The sequence below is a fragment of the Bubalus bubalis genome, chromosome 22 (assembly GCF_019923935.1).
Source record: "Bubalus bubalis isolate 160015118507 breed Murrah chromosome 22, NDDB_SH_1, whole genome shotgun sequence".
Taxonomy (NCBI): domain Eukaryota; kingdom Metazoa; phylum Chordata; class Mammalia; order Artiodactyla; family Bovidae; genus Bubalus; species Bubalus bubalis.
Window position 1 is genome coordinate 4,566,453 of NC_059178.1, and position 19,329 is coordinate 4,585,781.

The 19,329-nt window shown below is 45.6% G+C and overlaps 1 protein-coding gene across 9 annotated transcripts in view; it reads left to right on the forward strand.

Annotated features, from left to right (window-relative positions):
- Positions 1-19,329, forward strand: part of ALPK2 (alpha kinase 2) — a 157,801-nt gene that overhangs the window by 79,703 nt on the left and 58,769 nt on the right. The window lies entirely within an intron of this gene.

The window sequence follows — 19,329 nt, forward strand, 5'->3', positions numbered from 1 at the left end:
GGGTGACAGAGGATGAGATGGTTGGATGGGATCACTGACTCAATGGACATGAGTTTGAGCAAGCTCCAGGAGTTGATAGACAGGAAAGCCTACAGTCCATGGGGTTGCAAAGAGTCGGACACGACTGAGGACTAAACTGAACTGAACTAAATGGTAAATGCATTCCTGCAACACTCCACATTCTAGAAGATCACATAAAATATCAGGCCTTCTGGGGAAAATAGTACTCCCTGCATTTTACTTCAGAAATAGGCCATTTGAAAACTAGAGACAAAAGCAAAAAGCGGACCCAAGAAGTTCATGTGGACTACCCAGGGAGGCGGCCCAGGTTGGCCAATGGCAGCCACGGCAGAGATTACATGTTTATGAGGTCACTGGGTGGACGTGCTGGCAGCCCTGAATGAGAGCAGATGGAGGCTGAGACGGGAAGCCAGCAGTGGGTCTCTGTGGGGCTGTCTGTGAGGTTGAGCCTGGGAAGTGCCACCTGCCTCCAGATGCCCAGGCCTGGAGCGTGCCTCTTAGGAGGCAGGAACGCTGGGCAGATTTCTTTTTTTTTCAAATTTTATTTATTTTTTAAATTAGAGTATAAGGTGGTGTTAGTGGTAAAGAACCCGCCTCTCAATACAGGAGATGTAAAAGTTGCAAGTTCGACCTCCTAGGTCAGCAAGATCCCCTGGAGGAGGGCATGGCAGCCCACTCCAGTATTCTTGCCTGGAGAATCCCATGGACAGAGGAGCCTGGTGGGCTACAGTCCATGGGGTCACATAGAGTCGGACGTGACTGAGGCAACTTAGCACGCACGCAGAGTTGATTTGCAATGTTGTGTTGATTTCTGCTCTACAGCAAAATGATTCAGTTATATATATAGATAAATATATAGATAGATTCTTTATTATATTCTTTTCCATTATGGTTTATCTCAAGATACTGAATATAGTTCTATGATAAACAAGTATGACCTTGTTTATCCATTCTGTATGAAGCAGTTTGCAGCTCCCAACCCCAACTTCTCCGTCCCCTCCTCTGTTCCCCTAGGCCACACTTTTAATTTTATTAAAATACAACCAGAAAGGGTGCCTGCTGCCAAGGCAAAAGCTGAGTTATAGGCTATTCCCTTTCCCGCTCATGTTGGCTGTGATTTACTTCAGCTATTCAGGGGTTCTTGCTGGGCCTGCTAAGTCGTTTCAGTCATGTCTGACTCTTTTCAAGTAGCCCACCAGGCTCCTCTGTTCATGGGATTCTCTAGGCAAGAAGACTGGAGTGGGTTGCTGTGCCCTTAGCCTAGGCAAAATTTCCCAAGAACCAGCGCACACACCCATGAATGCATCAGGCTGCCTCATTACAGAACATGTGTTGTAACACAGAGACACCTCTTGCACCCCAAAGTGGGGGCTCTGAGTCCTCAGGGCACTGCATCCATGTGAGGGCCTAGGTGATCTGTGCTGCTAAGGTGAATTTTTTTTTTAAGATTTTTTTTGATGTTGACCATTTTTAGAGTCTTTATTGAATTTATTATAATATTGCTTCTGTTTTATGTTTTGGAGTTTTGGCTATGAGGCACGTAGGATCTTAGCTCCCCAACCAGGGATCAAACCCACACACCTTTCATTGGAAGGCCAAGTCTTAACCAATGGACTGCTGGGGGAGTGCTAAGGTACATGTTTAAAGAGCTCTGAATTTTACCCCAGAGTTTTGGTATCCACACCTTTAATAAGCTCTCTAGGTCTCCCAGGGACGGCGGAGCCTGTTGGGCTGCCGTCTATGGGGTCGCACAGAGTCGGACATGACTGAAGCGACTTAGCAGCAGCAGCAGCAGGTGACTCTCATGAGCCAAAGGTTTTAAGCCACGGGTCAATTAGACTGAGACCTCGTGTGAGCGCTACAACTTGAGGCATTTCTGTAAAGAATCACAGGCGTTTGAAACACAGGAAGTTTAGGCCTTGTCAACTGTAACCCCTTCACCCTAAGAGGAAAGAGCTTCACGATCTGGATTTTCTTCTGCTTTCTAGTTGGCTTACTATAAATGCAGCTTGGGCTTCACCTGTCCGGCCACTGAAATAAATACAGATCCTGATTTATTGTAACTAAATCCAAAACAGGTGTGCCATCTACAGCTGCGTTTTATTTTGAGGCGTGGTGCCGGGACAAGAATTCGGATGGCAGCAGTGGAGGCGGGCAAAGGGGGTCCTTTGGCTCCGAGGGTGGGTTTTAGCCCTGGCAGTAAATCTCTCATCGCTGCCTCGAGTGGGAGCTGAGTGCCTGAGACGTGCGTTATTGGTCTTTTTTTTGCAATGACTGAAAACGAACTTGCTTTACTGAAACGGGTCAACCAACCATCTATCAATATGGACACTAAAGCTAAGGTAACCAAAACAGTGTGGGAGTAGCTCCAAACCAGGGCTTCCCTGGTGGCTCAGTGGCAAGCAGTCTGCTTGCCAATGCAGGAGACATGGGTTCAATCCCTGGGTCGGGAAGATTCCCCTTGAGGAGGAAATGACAACCCATTCCAGTATTCTTGCCTGGAGAATCCCATAGACAAAGGAGCCTGGCGGGCTACAGTCCATGGGGTCATGAAAGAGTTGGACATGACTTAGTGATTAAACAACAACAGCCCCAAATAGATAAATAAATAAACCAAACTGAGTAGAGAAAACAGAATGAGACCTAAGAATATACTGGAATTTGGTTTATGATAGAAATAACCTGTCATGTTTTAGGAAGGAAGCAAAATCTTTAAAGCAGACACAATTAGCCATCTGTGTGGACAAAAAAATAAGACCAGCGGACCTCAAATAAACACTAAATGGATTCCTGAGTTAAAAATAAAAAACCCAAACTGTAAACTACTGGAAAAAGTATTGGAAACTATTCTTATGACCTTGAAAGCCATAAGATTTGGGAATGTAAAGAACATCAACAACAACAAAAATGAAGAAAACATGATCGTTTTGATTATTTCAAATTTATATAACAAAAAATATTGTAAATCAAATTAAATGAAAATGACACGCTGGGAAATATATGTAGAACATATATATCATAGACAAGTATTAATTTTCATGGTATATAAAAACAGATAAGTACCCTTAAAAACTGAATTTAAAATAGGTAAAAGTAAATAAATATGAAGTTCATAGAAGAGGGAATATAAAAGTTACTAGCTCAGCTGGTAAAGAATCCACCTGCAATTCAGGAGACCTGGTTCAATTCTTGCGTTGGGAAGATCCGCTGGAGAAGGGATAGACTACCCACTCCAATATTCTTGGGCTTCCCTTGTGGCTCAGCTGGTAAAGAATCCACCTGAAATGCGGGAGACCTGGGTTTGATCCCTGGGTTGGGAAGATCCCCTGGAGAAGGGAAAGGCTACCCAGTCCAGTATTCTGGCCTGGAGAATTCCATGGATGTCCATGGGGTCACAAGGAGTCAGACACGACTGAGTAACTTTCACTAAAAAACATATGAGAAGCTGTCCAACCTTGTGAGTAATTAGGAAAATATAAAATTTTAAAAATATCATCCAGATAGACAAAAAAATTAAAAGATGATAACATCAAGATACTCAGATCGTGGAGAAATGTGTTCATTGCCAGAAAGAATGTAATCTGAGGATATCTTTTAACTCTCGAGAAGAGACTTCACGCAGACCCAGGGAGACATGGACCATAATGTGTTTCTCAGAATTGTTTGTCTAAGGAAAGACTTATTTGGAAACAGCTAAATAAATGCGACCTGTTCAAATGATGGGCATCTCAAAGCATAACAGAGTGCCAAAGGCAGAGTGTAGATGGGTCCATAGCACGTGAGCCATCTATGCCCTCCAGACCAACCCGGAACAGTGTATGCCCTTTGCACATACATTTGACAGCCCACCCTGGGCTTCCCAGGGGTCTAAATGTGATCACAGAAGTCCTTCTAAGTGAGCAATGGAGGGAGGAGAGTCAGAGAGAGCTTGGAGATGCTGTGCTGCTGGCTTGGAAGGTGGAGGGGCCACGAGTCAAGGAACGCAGGCAAACCTCCAAAAGCTGGAAAAGGCAGAGTTTTTCCTCTGGAGCTTCCAGAAGGAACGCAGCCCTGCCGACACCATGATTTTAGCCCAGTGAGATCCACGTCGGACTTTTGACTTTCAGAACTGTAAGATAATAAATTCTGTGTCATTTCAAGTGACTTGAGTTTGTGGTAGTTAAAGCAGCCATAAGAAACTAATGCAGACAGAAAGGATAATTTTAAAATAAAGTACCTCCAAGCGAGTCAGGATATTCTTCTTCAGATTTTCACTTCAGATATCTGAGCAGGAGCCAATTTATGACACGACTTTGCAAATCCTAGTTGTCTTTGGCTTAGAAATCTGACACGGGAGAGAAAGCAAGAAGAGAGAGACCAGCTTCATTTAAAGCAAGTATGTTGGAACCTCCCCGGCAGTCCAGTGGTTAGGACTTGCTTCTCGTGCTGGGGGCCAGGGTTTGATCTCTGGTCAAGGAACTAAGATCCTGTAAGCTGCATGCCTAAAATAATAATAATAAAATAAAAATAAAATATAACACTTTGGGGAGTTTCCCCAGTTATTCAGCAGTAAAGAATCTGCCTGCAATGCAGGAGATGCAGGAGACGCGGGTTTGATCCCTGTGTCGGGAAGATCCCCTAGCGGAGGAAATGGCAACCCACTCCAGTCTTCTTGCCTGGAGAATTCCACGGGCAGAGGAGCCTGGTGGGCTACAGTCCATGGGGTCGCACAGAGCTGGACACGACTGAAGCGACTGAGGATGCACATAACATTTTGGAATTCAGGAAGCCTCAGGGAGAAAGGATAGAGTCATGGACTCCACAGCTAATCCACATGAGAATTAGGGTGCCTCAGGTGTCTCCATGGTGTCCAGAGGAACTTCCAGCCTGAGAATGCCTGTGAAGTGGCTGGACTCCAGGAGAAAGCAACCTGGGAAGAGCATGCCCAGAACATACCTTTTGACCTCAGGGCAGTCCGAGAGGCTGAGATGGTGCAAAGGAGGCTGGGAAACTCTGAGCAACTGCTGGTGCCGTTTCCCAACTCGATGCTACTGACATTTGGACTAGATAATTCTTTATCCTGGGCAGCCACGCATGCATTGCAGAATGTTTTTAGCAGCATCTCTGGCCAGTAGCAATCTCTACCTGTCATCTCTACCCCAGTTAGCAACCAAGAATGTCTCTAGACAGTGCCAAATATCCCCTGGGGGGTAGGGCGGGGTGTAACAAAACTCACTCCATGTGTTGATTAGCTCTGGGTAAATTCTGTCTCCTCACTAGTGACAGCTGGGAAAGAAGCTGTTATTTCATTTACTTTAATTTTTTTACAGTTTTATTGGAGTATAGTTGCTTTACAATGTTAGGTTTCTACTGTACAGCAATGTGAATCAGCTATATTTATACACATATATCCCCTCTTTTTTGGATTTCCTTCCCATTTAGTTCACCCCAGAGCATTGTGTAGTGTTCCCTGTGCTGTACAGTAGGTTCTTATTAATTATCTATTTTATATATAATATCAATAGTGCAAATATGCCAATCCAAATCTTCTGATTCCCCCCAAGAAGCTGTCATTTCATTTATCTTTTAAAAATTTTATCTGTTTATTTGGCTTCACCAGATCCTTAGTTGTGGCACGTGAGCTCTAGTTTCCTGACCAGGAATCGAACCCGGGGCCCCCTGCATTGGGAGTGTGGAGTCTCAGCCACTGGACCACCAGGGAAGTCCCCAATTTCATTTAAATCAGTGCTGTCCAATAGAGATTTCATGCAAGCCACATATGTGACAAGTATGTTCACAGACTGTGCCACCATTTCCTCTATTTAGTTCCAGAATACTTTCATCATCACCCAAAGAAACCCTGTACCACTTCCTGTTCTCCTGTCCCCCATCCCTTTGCAAACTCTAATTTCTGTCTCTATACATTTGCCTATTCTGCACATTTCACGTGCAGGTGAACCTTGTTTTATTATGTTTTATTATTGCCTCTATCATGTTTTGCAGACACTGCATTCTATTTTGAAAAATCAAAGGTTTGTGGCAGCCCAGCATCACGCAAGTCTGTTAACATGATTTCCTCAACAGCAGTTGCTCCCTTTATGTCTCTGTGCCACATTTTGGTAATTCTTACAATGTTCCAAACGTTTTCATCATTATTATATTTTTTATGGTGATCTGTAATCAGGGATCTTTGTTGTCTCTACTATGACTCTGGAAGTCTCAGATGATGGTTGGCATTTTTTAGCAATGAAGTTTTTTTTTAACTGTCGTTTATGCATTTTTAAAAGATATATTATCACACACTTAATAGTGTAAACATAACTTTTATGTGCACTAGGAAACCAAAAATTGATACGACTTGCTTTATTGTGGCGGTCTAAAACTGAACCACGATCTCTCTGATGCCTGCTCTAAATGGAATCATACAATAGGTGGGGTTTGGTCTACCTTTTTCACTTGGTATAATGTTCTTAAGGGTCATCCATTGTTAGAGCATCTCTCAGTACTTCTTTTCGTGGCTGAGTAATATTACATTGTATGAATCTACTGCACTTATTTTTGTCCATTCATCAGGTGATAGGCATTTGGGCTATTTCCGCTTTGTAGTTATTATGGGTAATGCTGCTATGAACATTTGTATAGACGTTTTTGTGTGGACATATGTTTTCAGTTCTCTTGGGTAGATAGCTAAAAGTAGAATTGCTGGGTAACTATGTCTAACATTTTGAGGAAACCTCATACTGTTTTTCAAAGCAGCTGCACCATTTTCCATTCCCACCAGTAGTGTTTGTGGGTAAGCCACAAATGTAATTAAAAAAATTTTTTTGGAAGCCACATTTTTTTAAAGTTTAAAGACACAGGTGAACTTTAATAATATAAACTTCAATATTATATATTATTAACTTGGTATAACAAAAATATTATAATATACAAACCATATGAAAGTTGTTAATGAAATACCTTACTTTTTTTGGTAATAAGTCTTCAAAATCTGGTGTGTATTTTATACCCAATTTGGACACTCTTCATTGGAAATACTTGATCTGTATTGAGATTTCATGATATTAACGGTCAAAGGAGTAGACTCATATAATCCAGATGGTTCTGAACCCACTTAATTTTTTTCCTAATGGAGTCATGTATCATTTAAACATTGTTACATGTGTTAATAAATTGACTGAATAAAAATTTAAATTCAGTCCCTCAGTGGCACCACGCATGTTTCAAGTGCTCACTAGTCACATAGGGCTGAAGTCCTTATTGCCGAATTCAGACTTAATTGAAGAAAGTAGGGGAAACCACTTGACCATTCAGGTATGACCTAAATCAAATTCCTTACAATTATACAGTGGAAGTGAGAAACAAATTCAAGGGGTTAGATCTGATAGAGTGACTGAAGAACCATGAACGGAGGTTCATGACATTGTACAGGAGGCAGGGATCAAGACCATCCCCAAGAAAAAGAAATGCGAAAAGGCAAAATGGTTGTTTGAGGAGGCCTTACAAATAGCTGTGAACAGAAGAGAAGCAAAAGGCAAAGGAGAAAAGGAAAGATATACCCATTTGAATTCAGAGTTCCAAAGAATAGCAAGGAGAGCTAAGAAAGCCTTCCTCAGTGATCAATGCAAAGAAATAGAGGAAAACAATAGAATGGAAAAGTCTAGAGATCTCTTCAAAAAAATTAGAGATACCAAGGGAACATTTCATGCAAAGATGGGCTCAATAAAGGACAGAAATAGTATGGACCTACCAGAAGCAGAAGGTATTAAGAAGAGGTGACGAGAATACACAGAAGAACTATACAAAAAGATCTTCACAACCCAGATAATCACGATGGTGTGATCACTCACCTAGAGCCAGACATCCTAGAATGCAAAGTCAAGTGGGCCTTATAGGCAGCATCACTATGAACAAAGCTAGGAGAGAGGTGATGGAATTCCAGTTGAGCTGTTTCAAATCCTAAAAGATGATGCTGTGAAAGTGCTACACTCGATATGCCAGCAAATTTGGAAAACTCAGCAGTGGCCACAGGACTGGAAAGGGTCATTTTTCATTCCAATCCCAAAGAAAGGCAATGCCAAAGAATGCTCAAACTACTGTACAATTGCACTCATCTCACACGCTAGTAAAGTAATACTCAAAATTCTCCAAGCCAGGCTTCAACAATATGTGAACCATGAACCTACAGATGTTCATGCTGGATTTAGAAAAGGCAGAGGAACCAGAGATCAAATTGTCAACATCCACTGGATCATCAAAAAAGCAAGAGAGTTTCATAAAAATATCTACTCCTGCTTTATTGACTATGCCAAGGACTTTGTGTGGACCACAACAAACTGTGGAAAATTCTGAAAGAGATGGGAATACCAGATCACCTGACCTGCCTCCTGAGAAATCTGTATGCAGGTCAGGAAGCAACAGTTAGAACTGGACATGGAACATCATACTGGTTCCAAATCAGGAAAGGAGTACATCAAGGCTGTATATTGTCACCCTGCTTATTTAACTTATATGCAGAGTACATCATGCAAAATGCCAGGCTGGATGGAGCACAAGCTAGAATCAAGATTGCCAGGAGAAATATCAATAACCTCAGATATGCAGATGACACCACCCTTATGGCAGAAAGCAAAGAACTAAAGAGCCTCTTGATGAAAGTGAAAGAGAAGAGTGAAAAAGTTGGCTTAAAACTGGGATGACCCTGAGGGATGGGATGGGGAGAGAGGTGAGAGATGGGGTTCAGGATGGGGAACACATGTACACCCATGGCTGATTCATGTCAATGTATGGCAAAAACCACTACAATATTGTAAAGTAACTAGCCTCCAATTAAAATAAATAAATTAAAAAACTCAACATTCAGAAAACTATGATCATGGCATCTGGTCCCATCACTTTATGGCAAATAGATGGAGAAACAGTGGAAACAGTGGCTGACTTTATTTTCTTGGGCTTCAAAACCACTGCAGATGGTGACTGCAGCCATGAAATTAAAAGACACTTACTCCTTGGAAGAAAAGCTATGACCAACCTAGACAGCATATTAAAACACAGAGACATTACTTTGCCAACAAAGGTCCGTCTATTCAAAGCTATGGTTTTTCCAGCAGTCATGTACGGATGTGAGAATTGGACTATAAATAAAGCTGCTGCTGCTGCTGCTAAGTCTCTTCAGTCGTGTCCAACTCTGTGCGACCCCATAGACGGCAGCCCACCAGGCTCCGCCGTCCCTGGGATTCTCCAAGCAAGAACACTGGGGTTGCCATTTCCTTCTCCTAAAGAAAGCTGAGTGCTGAAGAATTGATGCTTTTGAACTGTGGCATTGGAGAAGACTCTTGAGAGTCCCTTGGACGCCGAGGAGATCCAACCAGTCCATCCCAAAGGAAATCAGTCCTGAATATTCATTGGAAGGACAGATGTTGAAGCTGAAACTTCAATACTTTGGCCACCTGATGTGAAGAACTGACTCATTTGAAAAGACCCTGGTGCTGGGAAAGATAGAAGGCAGGAGGAGAAGGCGATGACAGAGGATGAGATGGTTGGATGGCATCACGGACACAATGGACATGAGTTTGAGTAAACTCCAGGAGTTGGTGATGGACAGGGAGGCCTGGCGTGCTGCAGTCCATGGGGTTGCAAAGAGTCGGACATGACTGAGCGACTGAACCGAACTGAAGTCTTCTCGATTGGACAACCTAGCTCTAAATTATTTCTGTTGTAACAGTGATTTTTAAAAAACATGCTGCCCCAAGCCTCAACCTTGGTTTTCTTTTCCCGTCTATAGCTGATCCAACAAAGAGTTGTAAGTTCTTTTTTAGAACGGTTTTGGGTTCAGAGCAAAATTGAGAGGAAGGTACTGAGGTTTCCCTTTTGCCCCTGCCCCTCCCCCACTGCCAACATCCCCCACGCAGAGCGGCATGTTTGTTATAATGGTGAACTTGCACTGACATATTGTTAATACCCTAAGTCCACAGTTGACATTAGGGTTACCCTTGGTGGTGTACATCCAATGGATTTTGACGAATGTATAATGACACATATTCCCCATCATCGTATGTTGTTGTGTAGTCACTCAGTCGTGTCTGTCACTTTTGTGACCCCGGGACTGTAGCCTACCAGTCCTCTGTCCGTGGGATTCTTTAGGCAAGAATACTGGAGTGGGTTGCCATTTCCTTCTCCAGGGGGTCTTCCCAACCCAGGGATCGAACCCGCACCTCCTGGATTGGCAAGCAGATTCCTTACGCTGAGCCACCAGGGAAGCTCATCAGAGTACGCAATAATATTTTAAAGGCAAGGGCTGCTTCCTGCATGTCATGTACTCTTAGCTAAGGGTCGAAACACGTGGCAGACAGCAGCGATTGTCAGCTCCTGAGCCCCTCCAGCCTCCCATCTCTCACCCCACGCGGACCTGGTTTCTAGTGACAAGCCCTAAGACAACCCTCCACTGCCAGGACCTTGGCGCCCCAGTTGGCATCCTGGCAGCCCTGCAGCTTGTTGGGCAGGCTCCACTGCGTCTCCTCTATCACTTTGAAAACAACATGCCACCTGCCCCCAGCCCCCTATCGGGTTGCTGTCAAGTGGCAGGACAAAAGAGGACACATTCCAGCCGCACTGGAGGTCACAGGTGATCGGGCCTGGGAAGTCAAACGTGCAATAGAAAGCTGGGGAGTGGAAGGGGAAGAAGCTTTTCCCTTAAGCGTGTTTTTGTCCTGCATTTTCATCCTGAGACTTCTAAGGGACTCCTGTCTGAAGGTGGAGAAACAGCATCTCTGGCTTCCCAGAGGCAGAGGTCACAGCCCGTTCTCTCAAGGACCCTGGGCTTGTGTAGGACAGAGCTTCTCAGACTGTCAAACCTGTGCAGGTCACCCGTGGAGCCCATGACAGCTGCTTCTCATCGGGCAGGTCTGGGGAAGGGTATGCGCTCCTGAATTTCTAGCAAACTCCCAGGGATTACCGGGGACCACACTTAGGGTGACAAGGGCTGAAGGCTATCCCCGGAGAGTAGTCAGCGTGTCTTGCTTGTCCGTTCCACGCTCATCCACGCTCGGTCGCCTGATCAGCGCCTAGAATAGCCCACGCTTATGGAGTGTAAATGCGCGTCGGGGGCTGTGCTAAGACCGCAGTGCTTTGCGCACTTAATTATCTCAACAATCCAAGGGGACAAATCCTGCTGGTGTCTGGGCTCTGGGTCAGGATGTGGTGCAGCCTGGCTCGGAACAGAATCTGCCTGAGTCCAGGTCCTAATTGTGATGTTACACAGCTTCCTAATTCCGTGTAGGGCTGAGTCCCTTCACTCTCTTTAGAACTGAAATAAACTCTGATGATGGTGGTTGCCCCTGGCTGGCGACTGGGTGAAGGGTAGGAGGAAGACTTGTCTGTCACCCCACACCCTTTCACTGGATACCTTGTGCATTTTGTGCTGTGTGTGTGTATTACCCATTCAAATAAATAATTGGTTTAAAAATAGTTGTAAAAAAAATAATAAGCCCATAGCATTCTTATTCATAGTTAGAATATATACAGGGGCCAGCGTCAGACCCATTCTCAAGGGGATGTTGACTAAAAAATATTCACAACCTAAAAGTTGAGTTGTGATCGTATCTGACTCTTTGCAACCCCATGAACTGTAGCCAGCCAGGCTCTTCTGTACATGGAATTCTCCAGGTAAGAATACTGGAGTGGGTTGCCTTTTCCTTCTCCAGGGGATCTTCCTGACCCAGGGATCAAACCTGTATCTCTTGCACCTCTTAAATTGGCAGGCAGATTCTCTACTGCTGCAGCACTTGGGTTTTTATTCAGTTCAGTTCAGTTCAGTTCAGTCGCTCAGTCGTGTCCAACTCCTTGCGACCCCATGAATCGCAGCATGCCAGGCCTCCCAGTCCATCACCAACTCCTGGAGTTCACTCAAACTCACATCCATCGAGTCAGTGATGCCATCCAGCCATCTCATCCTCTGTCGTCCCCTTTTCCTCCTGCCCCCAATCCCTCCCAGTATCAGAGTCTTTTCCAATGAGTCAACTCTTCGCATGAGGTGGCCAAAGGACTGGAGTTTCAATTAGGTGGGAATTTTTAGGACTTCAAACCCGGGAGGCAGCCTCTCAAGTAACCCTGAGAGAACTGCTCTGAGTTGGGGACTGGGAGGGGGGAGCTAAGATATATAGGAGTTTTGCAACAAAGATCAGGTAGTAGGAACAAAAGATGACTGTTTAAAAGAAAACTAGATGTCAAGTTAAGGAATTTAATGGTTTCACATGTATCGGAAGATACTACCGTCTGGGCTCACTGACATCATGTCTTTGATTCTCACCTCACATCCTGCGTTTGTTTCCTCGGTGCTCACCAGCTCACCACCCGCTGGTGGCTGCAATCGCTGAGGACTGTGATGTCCATTGTTTACTGATATGGCAGGAAGTATTCCATTTATCAGGAATCAGATGTTTGCTTCTAACCTGGGCATTCAGCATCACGATTGCGATGAAGCTTCTTTGGGATACAGCCATATCCTTCCCATCCTCCATAACGTATAGACAAGGCTGGCTTCAGCTCCCACCAGATTATAACTGATGTAACCCTTACCACTTGGCCTGTGGGGACTTCTCCACAGCTGGTAGACTCTAGGAACAATTCAATGGGTAGAAAATACTGGTAAAAATGGTGCTTTACAAACTCATAGGTGAGATGCCTTCTCTTTAGACAACTGGGCATGGGTCTGAATTCCATGGTGCTTATCTTTGTTCTTTTGTGATATCACACGTTAACAGAGAGGGGAAAAAATCATGGTAATCAGTAACTGGTTGTCCTCAGCCCTCGTGGTGCCCTGATGGGATTCTAAGCTCACTGCTAGTCCCCTGGCCTCTGCTCACTGCCATGCTCCCGGAAATGTGAAGTTTCAAGTATATGTTAAAGGAATTCAGGTGAATTACTTTAGAGTCCATATATTGAGTGAAGTGGAAGTGGAAGTGTTAGTCACTCAGTCGTATCCGACTCTTTGTGACCCCATAGACTGTAGCCCGCCAGGCTCCTCTGTCCATGGGATTCTCCAGGCAAGAATACTGGAGTGAGTTGCCATTTCCTCCTCCAGGGATCTTCCCCACCCAGGGATCAAACCTGGGTCTCCTGCCTTGCAGGCAGATTCTTTACCAACTGAGCCACTAGGGAAGCCCATAGTGAGTGAATCTAATTACCAAAAAGAGGCTCTCTGGAGAAGGAAATGGCAACACACTCCAGTATTCTTGCCTGGAAAATCCCATGGACAGAGGAGCCTGGTGGGCTACAGTCCATGGGGTTGCAAAGAGTCAGATGCAACTGAGCATGCACGCATCAGAAAGAGACTCTGATCTAACCAGTTTTTCCTGAACACATAAACTTCCTGCGTAATTAGCCATACTTAAGAGTGCCAATAGGAGAGCATTAACAGCTCAGGGGACATATTAGGGTCCAGTCTGGCTGGAACCTGGTGTGTATAGATGAAAATATTAGGAAGGTTGGTCTGGAGACTGTGGAGTGGAAAGACACCCAGCCAATGCTGGGCAAATAGCACGATGTTCCTGCTGTGCTCAAAATAGCTTTGGATACTTCCACCTGCCTGCCCACCCACCCCCCCACAAAAAAAACCCCACTAGTCTAAAGTTCATTTGCTTCACACATATATACAATAACCACATGCACCTTTCCCAACCCTCCACCTCTCTTCACGTCACTAACAGAAGGAGAACAGCACGTGTGTGCAACAGAAGCCAGGGGCCTCACAGGTGGGTGGCTGGAATCTGCCCGGACATGTGGGTGGAAGAAAATGCCTGTGCGTGCATGCTAAGTCGCTTTAGTTGTGTCCGACTCTTCAAGGCCTTACGCACCACAGCCCGCCAAGCTCCCTTGTCCATGGGATTCTCCAGGCAAGAATCCTGGAGTGGGTTGCCAAGAAAATGACTGTAACTCTGTCATTTCGACAGCACATTTGCAGATGGCGGGAGACGTCCTCCCTGGTCTGTGGAGTCCTCCTCGCTGTTCTGCAGGGTTGTGACATCAGCCCATATGCCATCCCGGTGCTCCCGATCCACTGAGGTCACTGCTGGCTGGGGACCATTATCGTGGCCCACATGGACTCCGGTCTGGTGGCTCCTGCCCTTTCTGCACACCAGGCACCTGTTGGCCCATCGTGGGAGACCCCACACTGCCCAGTCCTCTGGGGCTCCTGCTGCTTCCCTCAGGAGCACGGCCTTTCCCTCTTGGAAGCTAATGTGCTAATTCCATATTCCATATAAGTAAGAGCCAACTCATTGGAAAAGACCCTGATGCTGGGAAAAATTGAAGGTAGGAGGAAAAGGGACAAGAGAGGAAGAGATGGTTGGATGGCATCACCGACTCCAGGAGATGGTGAAGGACAGGGAAGCCTGGCGTGCTTCAGTCCACATGGTTGCAAAGGTTGGACATGACTGAGCAACTCAACAACAATGCTAATTCCATATTAGCTAATGTGCTAATTCCACATTTGCTAATATGCTAACTCCATGTCTGGACCTCAGTGGAGATGCCCCAGGTACCTCTGTCCTCTCCTTTGTTTCCTGACCAGCAGCATTCCTTCTCATTAGAAGTCTATCTCTGCTCAAAATAGTCTGTTTATCCAGCAAATATTGAATGAACCCCCACTCTCTGCTAGACCCCATTCTATGTGGCAGGGATGCAAAGGTGAGCAAAGCCAAGCACTCCACACTCCATCCCAGGGTGCTCACCTTCCCATGGGGGGACAGAGAAGAAGTAGACATGCCTGTATCATCAGCAGCTATGGTGCTATAGAGACAGACACAGCAGGAAAGAGAGGGAGGGCTGGCGCTTTGGGAATGGGGTCTGGCCTCTCTGGATCTTCTAACTGTTCTGAAAACACTCTAACCCTGACATTTTAGGCATTTTAATGCCCAGGAGCTCAGAATCTAGAATACAGGCTGGTTTTGCTTTTCCCTCACCACATCCCACCCCGAGACAGTGGAGGGTAACCTCTCCATGTGTCCAACTGCAGAGACAGCACAGAGGATGTTACACAAGGAGAAAAGCAGCCGTGGAGTAAAATCCCTGCAACAGCACGGTGATGGGAAGGGGAGCGAGGGGTGTCCCACCTCCGTCAGGGGCCTGCTGTGTCCCTCCGTCTCCCCATCTCAAGTTTTTGGGTGGCAGCTCCGCTCTCACAGGGACTCACGGGGTTGGAGGGTCAGCCCAGAGACTTCAGGAGGACAAGACCATTTTCAACGGCTGAATACGCTCATTCCATGTCCGTCACTGTTACTGTGCTGAGCTTTTCAGAGGACCCAGAAACACTGAGGGTTGGCTTGAAAAGACACTAACAGATCTGAACTCAGAGTAAGTCAAAGCCACAAGGCGGCAGGAGGGGCCCTGAGCGCGAGCAACTTGCCTCCACCCCTTGCGCACCCTCACACCCCAGTCTCGCTTCTCAGTTTACCCTCATTGCGAGGGGCAAGCGCGGGAATCCTGAAGGCAGAGACGAAACAGGAGAAGCAGCAGCCGGCTTCTCCTAGGGCCCGTCTGATGACACCTTGCTTCCTGGATTTTGAATATCTTCTCTGCAAAACCGCCCAGATCAGCTCAAACCTCCTAATTTCTTGGGGCATTTCCACGTTTCCATCCTCTTGACACATCACCTGCTAAGATTGCACCCACAGGCCCTGCATCGTGTGTGGAGCTGGTGTTCTGCCCGTGCGTGATGGACCAGGTTTCTAAACCTTCCACCAACCCCCCAGCCAGATCCTTGGAGAGTCTTCTGGGAAAAGGGAGGCAGAGAAGCTTCTTGGCCTGGGACTGATCCAAAGAACCAGCAGAGGCAGCAGGGATATGGGTCCTGAGGACCCCAGGCGGATCCTCAAGAGATGAAGTAGGCTGCAGGGGATGGGCCCCAGACCAAGTGGGAGGAACAGCAGTCCGAGATGTTGCAGTCTGTCTTCTGATCAGGGCTAGAAGAGCAGAAGTCAGAGTGTGGCCTGTGGGACACAGAGATGAAGCATGGGGTCCACCTCACCCCACTCCACCGTGATGTTGTGTTCCTCCCCAGGACCTGCCATCAGAGGGGCAGACATACCACCATGGTTCCAAACCTCCTGTGCTCCTCCTGGCAGCTCCAGCCACACTGCCTTCACCCTACCTCCACGCACAACTTCCACACAAATAACTAAGTCGCATAGTGGCTCTGACAGAGCCCAGAGATGGTACCTGAGTGAACTCATGTTTATTTTTTTTATTGAAGTATTGTTGACTCACAATATTATTTTAGTTTTGGGTATACAATATAGTCATTTGCTATTTTTATAGATCATATTCCATACCAAGTTATTATAAGACGTTGACTATGTTCCCTGTGCTGTGTGTCACATCCTTGTAACTTAGCTATTTTATACCCAGGAGTTTGTGCCTCTCAGTCCCCTTCACCTATTTTGCCCCTCCCCTTTTTTAGGGCCCCTTCTTGGGCTTCCCTTGTGGCTCAGCTGGTAAAGAATCCACCTGCAATGCGGAAATCGAGTTTGATCCATGGGTTGGGAAGATCCCCTGGAGAAGGGAAAGGCTATAGTCCTTGGGGTCGCAAAGAGTTGGATACGACTGAGTGACTTTTACAGACTACCCCTCTCTCCTTGGGAAGCACTAGTTTGTTCTCTCTGTAAGCCTGTTTCTGTTTTGTTGTATTTGCTCATTTGTTTATTTCTTGGATTCCACAAATAAGTGAAAACATTAAGTATTTGTCTTTCTTTGTCTTGCATATTCCACTAAGAATAATACCTCCCCAGTCTGTCTATGTTCTTGCAAATGGCAATTTCATTCCTTTTTATGGCTGAGTACTATTCCACTATATATATATATAAACCACTTCTTCTCTATGCATTCATATGTTGATGGGCTCTTAGGTTGCTTTTATATCTTAGCTATTGTAAGTAATGCTGCTATGAACACTGGGGTGCATGTATCTTTGTGAATTAGTGTTTTTGTTTTCTTCAGATAAACACCCAGAAATGGACTGACTGGATTCTACAGTAGTTCTATTTTTAATTTTTTTGAGGAAACTTCATACTGTTTTCCACGGTGGCTAAAACCACTTACGTTCCCACCAACAAGTGTTCTCCACATCCTTGCCCACACGTATTTAATGCATGTCTGTTAAGCACCTACTTAGCGTATCAAGCATTCCCGTGAGCAGGCGTGTCAGTCCCACAAGCGTGTAGAATGCAGCTCCTCATGCTGGGAATCCAGGAATGGTCATGCTGCCCTCCTAATCTTCACTCCCTGCATCTGGCCAGTCCCCGATTCCTGTTCCTTTTCCCTCTACAGTGGCTTCTGAGTTGGAATCTTCCTCTCCCTTCCGGTTTCCGAGGGCTGCCATAACAAGTTATCACCTTGTGGGGCTAAAAACAACAGATTCTTATTCTTTCATGGATCTGAAGGTCAGAGGTCTGAAGTCAAGGTGTTGGCAAGGCTGGTTCTCCCTGGAGACACTCTCTGAGGGAGCAGTCCTTCCCTGCCTCTCGCCAGGCTTCCGATGGCTACAAGCTGTCCTTATAGCTGCATCACTCCATCTCTGCCTATATGGTCATGTGGCATTTTCCCTGCGTGTCTCTGGGTCCAAATGTCCCTCTTCTTATAAAGTTCCATTCTAATCCAGTATGACCTCATCTGAACTTAATCATATCTGCAAAGATTTTATTAACAAATAAGGTCATATGTACAGGTGCCAGGGGTTAGAACTTGAACATATCTTTCTGGAGGACATGATTCCACCCACAACACACTCCATCCTTCAGCCACCACCGTAGCCCAGGCTTCGTAATTTTCTCTGGGTCATTGCAACAGACTCCTTGGGCCACTGTTCTTCTCTTGTAAGATACTGTCCATGTTACTGCAACAATCTTCCTAAATCCTAAATCTGGGAATACCATTGCCTTGTTTAAACCAATGACAGCATCACTTTCCTGGCTCCTGACAACCTTGAATGGACCCTCTTGCTATAAAAGTAACTCTATGCCATGTGCTGGGGTCTCCAGAACCAGACTGTGGGCTCTTTCACCTGTCTCCCTGCTCCTGCCCTTCCCTTTGCATACACCCCACATCCTGGTCATTCCATATAAATGGACACTCAGCCACCCCAGTGCCTTTGTTTGTGCTGTTTCCTCCACCTTCTCTCCTTGTAGGACATCTGCCAACCTCCTGGATTTTGCCTCCCTGTTGTTGTTCTGTTCCCCAGTCATGTCCGACTCTTTGTGACCCCATCAACTGCAGCACACCAAGCTTCCCTGTCCTTCAACATCTCCCTGAGTTTGCTCAAATTCATGTCCATTGTGTCAGTGATGTCATCCAACCATCTCATTCTCTGTTGCCCCCTTCTCCTCTTGCCTCCTTGCCTTTCCTTGCTAGCATCAGGGTCTTTTCCAATGAGTCAGCTCTTTGCATCAGGTGGCCAAATACTGGAGCTTCAGCTTCAGCACCAGTCCTTCCAATGAATATTCAAAGTTGATTTCCTTAAGGATTGACTGGTTTGATCTCCTTGCTGTCCAAGGGACTCTCAAGAGTCTTCTCCAGCACCACAGTTCAAAAGCATCAATTCTACAGCGCTCAGCCTTCTTTATGGTCCAACTCTCACATCCATACCTGACTCCTTCCTCACACAGAATTCAGGTTCTAGGAATACACAATCTTTCCTGGTGATAATCTTTCCCCAGGAGCTAGGGTGAGGCCTGGCACATAAAGAACTCTCCAAACTCTTTGTTGAACAAAGGAATGAAGGAATTCATAAATGTAAACACACAGGCTACAAGTTCTGGATCTTTCCCTGCTTCACTTGTCCCTTCTCCTCTCCCTGAAAAAAAATTCATCTCTCCAATAAAATTTCACTCCTAGTCTCTTGCTAGCCTTTACTGTATATTTCAGCTGTTTGTTTGCCCAGCTGGGTTGTTGCTCTGTGAGGTAGGTGGAAACAGACCCTGGGTCTAATTCATCTATAAATGCCAAGAACACACACAGTGCCTGCCAATATTACCTGTCGAACTGAATTAAATCTAGTTACAGAGGCAAGACAGAGACTCACATTCCCCCACCCACTTCAATGCATTGTCTCCACTGTATTTACAGAGCTGAGAGTGGGGGCGGGGCAGGAGGTTAAAACTGCAAATTCTGTAAGTTCCCCTTTCTGCTGATGCTTGAAAATTATCTTTCTGAGTCAGCACAGGTATTTTGATACTGCCTAGAGATTTCGGGCTTTTTTTAAGTGATGGTTTAAAAACAAGTGCTTTCACATTTACCATCAAACTGATGGTGTTGTGTGGGAAAATAACCATCATGAGA